This window comes from Triticum aestivum, chromosome 3D (assembly GCF_018294505.1).
Source record: "Triticum aestivum cultivar Chinese Spring chromosome 3D, IWGSC CS RefSeq v2.1, whole genome shotgun sequence".
NCBI lineage: Eukaryota > Viridiplantae > Streptophyta > Magnoliopsida > Poales > Poaceae > Triticum > Triticum aestivum.
This window is the reverse complement of record NC_057802.1, coordinates 353,252,851-353,261,540: the sequence shown is the minus strand read 5'-3', so window position 1 is coordinate 353,261,540 and position 8,690 is coordinate 353,252,851.

Here is an 8,690-nt window from a genome sequence, read left to right as displayed (position 1 = left end):
GATGTGTGTGATACGTGGCAAATAGGACTGTAATCGGAAAGTGTGCGAAGACCGATAACAACACAAACGATTGCTGCTAACAAGCCATGTGTGTTGTGAGCAAACGATTGGTGGTATGCAATTGTGAGTGATTGATGAAAACATCACCGACGGGTTCCATTGTTTAGTCCGTGTGCAGTGTGATTTTCTTTGTTCGCACAACATCTATGCTCTGTCTACAGAGCATCAACATATATAATTAAAAAGATAGCATTCCATAACCACATTAAGCATACAATTACACAAGTGGCTACACACATAACATTTCCACACACCAAAGTATAAACTAGGAGAAACGAGGATCTAATCATCTACTTATTGTTGCGACGACGCTTGCCATTGCTCTGCTTCCGGCTGGATCCCTGGCCGTTTTGGCGAAGGAGGCACTTCCTCATGTCAACGATCCGCCTGTACATGTCGTAGCTCATGTACGCCTCCTTGGCCGCGTACACGATGTGAGCTTTGTCGAGTTTCTCCATCCAGGCCAAGTGCCAGGCACACTTGTCCTTGTTGCACGAATCCTTCATGTCTCTGTAGTAGCGGTCGATGATGGCCTCGGCGAGGTGAACCAGTGAGTCCTTCTCATGCTCCTTGCTGCCCCAGATCTTGTATTGGCCCTAGATGTCGACAAGATTTTGGCAGGCGATGCCCGAATTCTCGAGCGCCTTTACATCGTTGGTGATGTCCACCGTAGTGAACATGTAGTGGGGGCTGTTGACAAACCTGGCGAAATGCTCGCAAGGCCTTGTGGCCAGGCAGTAGTGGTAGACGAGGACGTGGTGGCGCACGCACATTTGGGCGACGACGACCTTGGGACGAGACCCGGCATGAGCGTGGGTGTACTCGAGGTTGAACCCGACCACCTTGTACTTCTCCTCGGCAAGCAACAGCTCCATGATCTGGATGGAGTGCTCCACCCAGAACGGGTCGTTGGTGTACACCACCGAGAGGCCATGAACCTTCTATGGGTGTCCACCACGGCACACATGGTGAACTGCTGCTCGTCGTCGGCAGCCGCTCGGAGCGCCATTGGAGCCGCACAGGATACCCTCTATGAATTTGTCGTGGTGGGTGTGCTTCTTGCAATGGTGGGCCGCGATCGAAAGGTTGAAGAGACACAAGGGTAATGGACGCTGTAATAAATGGGGGCTGGCCGGCCTGTAATCGTCACGTCTTGTCACGGCGCTCATAGCAGAGGATTCCAGTGCACGCTTGACAACACCGCACCGCACGCGTTTCGTTTGACCACGTGTGGGCTCGAAGAGGCACCAAATGTATCGTTGGTGAGCCTGTTCCCGCGCTACTGCGCAGTTTACCGCGCAAGCTTCCCGCCCGACTAGTTTGGCCACGCGTCAGCTAGAAGAGGGACAAATCGTGGGTGTTTATTGGCAAAAATCTTTGTAAAAATGAAGTGTGTGGAATGACTTCAGTCATAAGTTTACCCGTGGGTGATGAGGTCAAAGTTACACAGAAGGGTGATGATGGACACTCGAGTGCGATAATTAATTCTGCGCTCTACAGGGCACACGATGGAAGAAACCAACTATGTGCAATAATGTCAAAGATCGCAGTCGAGTTAGCTATACAAATCATGTGCTGTGAGATCGACAAGGTAAACAGATTCGAGAATGGTTAATAAAATCTAAGACCAGTGCATATTAAGGTGAAAATAGAGCTACCGGTATATGAGTCTCATACGATGCCATTTCAATGATTGTACCACAAAAGCTCGAAATATTACAAGGTTCAAATTCCAGAGTTATATGGCTCAAATTCGAAGATTACAAGGTTCAAACTGATATTAGAAATGAAATTCAGCTCATCAGCTGCAAACGCTCACGCTGATCCGCTGAACATGGATATCAGAGAGGCTCAAACTAATATTACCACTTCTAAGTCTGGTTTCGAAACCTCACAATTTTTGCAAAGGGGTCAGCCGCTGAGAAGTCATGTATGGGGTTGACACGATGACTTTCGATTACTCTGTCATCTGAAGTTCCAAAATGAAATTCAGCAGTTTTGGAGCCTATTCCATTCTGCCACAGGTGCCGGCGCTATCAACAAACCATTCATTTTTGCAAAATAAATGTAGGGCAAACCTCATTTCCTTCAGCACCCTTGCTCTAAGAACAAAGGACCTGGCGAATATAATCTCCGGTAAGGTCCCTCGGTAGGATTTCAAAGTAATTTCTCAGAGATGCAGATCTAGGCATTCGACGTGATTGTTATATTGTATCACATTATCCACCACTGGGCCTAATCTTATCTGCAAAAGAAGAAAACCTGTTAATGCCTACAAGTAGTTTTAAACATTACTACAGGCCTATTTGGTTTGCAGGATTTGTAAAATGCACTAACATGCCATCTTCGATCTGACATGATTAACATGGGCATTTGATTACATTCGAGAAAAATGTAGCCTTCTTCACAAGAGGTTGGAGTGGATGAAAAGTTCCTTAAGAAAACTAGTACAGATGAATCCAAAGGAGAAATGCTTATTGATTGTAACCACATGGATCAAGCAACCAATATGGGGGGGAACATGTATGTACTGAAATCCTACAAAAGAATCGTTCAAAAATCGTAGTAGATTGTCATTGTAAACTTGGAAAAAGGTGTCACAAATTGAACTCTTTTACGATTAACATTTAATAGGAAAGGAACATCACCTCGATATATAGCTTCTCCAGGCACGGAAAGCATCTCAGGAAACTGACAGCTTGCTCCAGGTTGGGGCCAATAGATTCTAGTGCCAAGACCTTCACAGTGCGCAGTTTCGGGGTCAAGCTTGTCGGAATCATTTTCTGAATGATAGACGAACAAACATCTTCGAAATTAGAACTAATGTTAATTTGTAGAAGGAGAGATAGAAGGCGGTTGTTGTACCTGAACAGGTGTGGATCCAATAACAAGTTCGGAGTATTTGTCAGACGTGTAGCCCACCACTATCAATTTCGGCGCAGAAATGACATTGATTCTTGTTGGACCTTCTTGATCAACTACAAGTAATCTCTCAAGTGCAGGTGTGTCGTCAATGACCATACCGTGGTACACATCTTGTGATGTCTTCCTGCCGCACCAGGAACACACATAAATAGTCCGGAGAGTCATGGAGGTGATGTGGAAGGTACTCAACCATTGATCGCCTGAAGATGAATGTACTCGAGTGCAGTATAGCCACGGAGCAGGCCCTCCATGTTATCGTTTGAGAGGCAGACGGCGATGAGCTCGAGGTGCTTCAGTCGTGGTAGAATAAGAGCGGGCACATCATTAAAGGGGGGGAATGGCAGTTCCTGAACATGGCGACGTGCAGCGTGGGTGCGAGGCGGAGTGCGGACGTTGGCAGCGACCGCATATGCCCATCATCAAAAGTGAGCTCCTCCAGCTGATCTAGGGCGGGGGATCGAAACCAGTCATCAAGCTTGGCTCGGTCCTTCCGTTGGAATGGAACTTGCCCATTCTAAGGCCTCTGGTTGGGCCAAGGTGACTGCCGAGGATCTTGGAGAACGCATCCAAGATTTTGCGATAGCCATGGCAGAGCTCGTGGGTGTCGATGAGGTCGAGAGGGATGGAGTTCCATAGGGGGCGCCACCGCCGGGAAAGGACGGTTGTCCGCACCCCATATTTGATTGGGAGGGGGAGATGATGACTGTCAACATATCATCGAGGAGGCTGCTGACGAAGTCTAGGCCCGCTGGAGTCGCTTGCGGTTCTAGATCGCCCCGTCTCCGCTTGTTGGCAACCCCGTTCTCCACCTCCGGAGTCTCCTTGTCAGCGGCGCTTTCTGATAGAAATGGGAGTACAGGGAATATTTAGTTAAAACGGGGCAATAGAAAAGTGTATTGGTAACTAGAAGTTATTAGGTAGGAATATAGTAAGAAAAGGGAATAACAGTTGGTTGCTTAAATACTACACAATTCATTTGATATTGCTGGGTAAGTCAACATGCAGATAGTTGAAAAGAAAACTTACTTCGAACAAAGTCTGGACGGATGATATCGTCGGGGAAGTTACCACATATCTCATGACCAGGCCCTTTTATGTGGAGTGCAATTCTAGTGCCAGCTTTCAGTTCATAAAACTTAGAATTTTCTTTCCAAAAGCCAGTGCCAAAATAGGAGTCACCACGTTCATCAAGTCTTACAGTAGCAACGATTGTAAATCCATGGTTTGTGTGTAGTATGACATCCCTGCAGTCTTGATTTATGTAAAGGGAAAGATTGTGCACTACAGATTCTGTTGCATAGCAAGGGACGCGCTGCAGAAAATGGTAGGATTGTTAAACAAAATATGGTAACATGCAAATATGGGCCTAAATTGAAAGAACTATACAGCAGTCGAAATCGAAGGACAAAAATCTATAATTAAACAGATAGGGTAAACATGATGTCATGGAAATATGAGAGTAATCGAAAGAACAATACATCATTAATTTGCCTAATATAGAAAGAAGAGGGGGGGAAATCCCCATTGACGTATATGGTGCATGTGGCACCTTTTATCCAAATGTAGTAATATTTAGAATATGTTCTGGAAAGTAGGCCATGCCAGCCCATTTAGGGTGAGATTGAACATACCGCGGGAATCCTCAAGTCATCAGCTACGGTGAGATGGAATGTCTGGCGGAGGCCGCAAGGTCCTGATGTGTCTGCGCACTGTACACTCTATGAACGGAAGAAAACCCTCAAAATAGCTCGAATAAAAATGAATTCACGGCGATTTTGGCTTGGTGATTAAAGGAGGCAGATGAACTGGGATAAGAGATGAGATAATATCTCATTAAATTAGTTACCTTGTTGTCCATGAGAAAGAACCCTCAGTACGGCAGATTCCCCAACCGAGCGGAGCTGGGTCGACCGCGAGCAGCGTCGAGAAAGTCGATGGTGATAGGCAGCGGCAAGCGGAAGTGGCGAAATGCGGTGGGCTTTACCGGCAGCCTAGCGGCGGCGGCAGGCGGCGAGCTAAGTGTTTACCGCTGCGATAGGCGGTGCCATGCATAGACACGGAGGAGCTTGTGCAGGTGTGAATGGGGACCGGAGGGGGTGGCGGGCAGGGTGAGGGTTTTTGTGACATGGGGATGGTGAGGGTTTTCTTTTTTCCTTTTTGAATTGGGTGCTGAGGGTTTCCTGTCCCACAAAGAATTTTGGAGGCGACGGTTTGCTAGAGCCAACCGTGTGTGATTGACGCAACAGGCAAAATGAAAGTCATTGCACACGGTTCCAATTTTGGGAACCGTGTGTGATTGACGTACTACCTTCGTCCTGGTTTATGGGTCCCCTTTGTAATTTTTGCCAAACTTTGACCAAATATTTAAATAAGAAATGTTTATGCATGTCACAAAAAATTATATCATTGAACACTATGCTCAAATACCCAACGATATAATTTTTGCTGACCTACACTAACATTTTGTCAGTTGAACCTTTGGTCAAAATTTAACACAAATTACAAAGGGGACCAATAAACCAAGATGGAGGTAGATTCCATCAACCGAACTGACTGCATCCATATCCCACAGTTAGACATAAGTAAACATAGATTAAACATACTCAGACATAGATAATAAGCGTACACGTACACAAGTTTAGTTCAACCATAAGTACACAGTTCGACCGTCATTAAGCATACTCAAGCGTACGTAGTTCGATCCCACATCTCATCTCACATGCCAGCACGATCTTGAAGCTTCTCCAGGTACTCGGCATACGCGTCGTGCACCACCCTGCGAGAATACTTCTGCTTGAAGGAGCCAACGGCCCATCCTCTTGCATGCACCAGAACACTTAGTTACGCGTCCTGAAGCTTGTGGTTGCAAAATGGGCATCGATAGCCGCAGTTCCAGGTCGTAATACGCCTGTTATGCATTCCCCCATAAAGCTCCCTCAGGATTTGCCTCTTGTACCTCCTCTGCCATCTTCATCCTCGCTCTCCACATCGTCAGACAGCACCTATACAAATAGTCAAACAAATTTGGCATCAAATCAATGATTAAATGCCATGAAGTGGGATCAGGAATTTATGGCTATTTATTTAGACATATCTAGAGATTATGGTTTGATTTTTAAGCACAGTCGTCTATGTACAGACCAATCTTGAAGAAAATAATGGCACAAACATATGTAGGTCATTCAAAATCAATTGTCAAGTCCTGGCTTGGAATTATTAGCACGAACACTAACTCTAGTCGGATTACTAGCAGAAATCATTTGCACACATGAAACAACTAATCACTTATCACTTGTACCGTTCAAACAATCAATACACTACACGAATCTAACGAAACTTAGTCAGATTTCATGGATTGGGAGAACATAACCATAGGATTTCTATTCCAAAAAGGGGGAGGCAGGAGTAACCAGAGAAACCCTATGATCTATTTGACACATAAATGGGTATAGATGACTAACTAGCTGTCTGTCGTCATCGGAGTCATCGCCGGAGTTGTCACCGTGGTCGTCACCAGAGTCGGTGTGGAACTCTGCCTCTGGCCGGGGAAGCTCGGCGCCATCTCCATCTCCACGCCGTGCTCCGGTGCTTTAGCAGCCCCGGCGTCGCCACTCCCTCCGATGAGGCACTTCGGCGGCATCCTCATACACTGACGTTTTGAGGACTGAGAGCGGCGTCGAGGATGCAAACGGAGAGAGAGGATTGTGTGTGTGGCGAGGATGAGGGGTGCGGCCGCTCGGGCGCACCATTAATATGGAGTAGTGGGAGTAGTGGGAGAGAGGCGGGCGGTGGTCAAACCGATGGCTCGCCTCTCGGTGAGCCTGCGCACCAGACTGATGGCATGCCTACCAAAGTTTCACACACCTACTCGCATGCCTCCCGATGACATTGCGCAGTGAGCACGCCTCCGTCAATTCACACACCTGCACGCACGTCTCCCGGTCTGCCTGCGCGGCGGACTGCTCGCATGCGTCCCGTCAACTCACGCCTGCTTGCACGGCACACGGATTGCGCGGCGGTACGTATATTGTTTTTCTATTTGGATGATTAATGCTGCCGCTTTATTGCTTAACCGAAGCATGGCACGTATCCGTTATTGATCTAACGCTCACGGTTCGACTAAATAATCCGTTTGGGATATTGGTTCCCAATTATTAATAATCCCCCGTTTGTAATTAGATAAAGATTACATCAAAACTGGTCTCAAATTTGACAAAAAAAGTACAATGCCAGTTTGTATTGGTGTCCATATGACAGCATGATAAGTTTCATGAACTTCAAATAAGTTTTGGATGTACTAGAATTAAAAATCAAGATTCTCAATGTTTGAAATTTGTTGCATGGGGAGTAAACACGCACCCAATGAGACACATGTGTTTTTGCAATCCATTTAGGTGCACTGTCACATGTGCATGTAGCTCAAATTTGATTTTTGCACATTATACCCGTAGAAAATCAATCAATTAATGTACTAACACCTCTTAATGATCTCTGTTTTTTTTGAATTAAAATGTCCCTCCTTTGGTAACATATATTCACCGCAGGATAATTAATTTAACATGCATCGTAGTTGCGGTGGATTCGCGGTTTGTGCGTGGGTGGGTGCGTCTGGGGGTGGCGGGTGGCTTACAGTACACTACGAGTTGTGAGCCACTGTGTGGGTTGGCCATTTTGTTAGGCAGGCCGGTGCCACATTGGATTCATGAATTCATTATTTAAAACATTACACAACCCTTTCATACACACATGGTTTGGCCACATGCAGTCGATGGTTGTCCTACACGATACTCGATACTCGCGTGTGACGCTTTCTGTGGGCCAGCGAGGTCGTCGTTGATCACCTTGACGAACAGCCGACAGTGATTAATTTGACCAGCACGGTAGAATCTTTTTTGTTTGTGTTATGGTGGTATATAGTACGCGTCGAAGAGGTGGGAGGGGACTAGCATATATACTATACGTACGCGTCCGTGTACAAGTACACCTCAATCAGTGTCGGGACTTTTCGGTTTCCGAGGCACGTGCCACATCAAAATTGTGAAATTGGCCATTCAAACATCACACAACACCTCTTTGGGCCACATGCATGCACGCGGTGGTTATCCTAGCTAGGACACTCATGTGTGACGCTTCCATCTATGGGCCCACGAGGCCATCGTTGATGCATGCATGCATCACTTTGACCTACATCGGGAGAGGTTAATTAGTTTCACCATCGATGAGGATTCTTTTGGGTTGTACATATTACGGCAGGAGCATATAGTATGCGGTGAAGAGGGGGGGAAGGGGACCATCATACACTACAAAAGAAAAGACACATCTGTGACATTTTGGGCCGAACAAAAAAAATTCTGTCATGCTTATGACACTTCTATGACGATAATTGTGACAAAACCCGGTAGAAGCGAGGGCGAGGAAAATATGGGGTGTTCCCGGTTACGGTGGGTGGTCGGGGGCTGAGCGATGCACGTTTCTCTCATACACGTACGCGCGTGGGTGCGAGGCGTTGGGATCTAACTAAATCCGAGCGAGGCGTTTGCCTACTGAACCCGAGCGATTGCACTGCTGGCTACGCGTTACTGAACTCGAGCGATCGATCGATCTCGCTGTTAACTGAACCCGATCGAGTGATTCCTTCGCTACTGCTGCAAACTAAAGCCGATCGAACCAGCTGCCTCCTTCCCTTGATGAACAGTGAGCGTTGT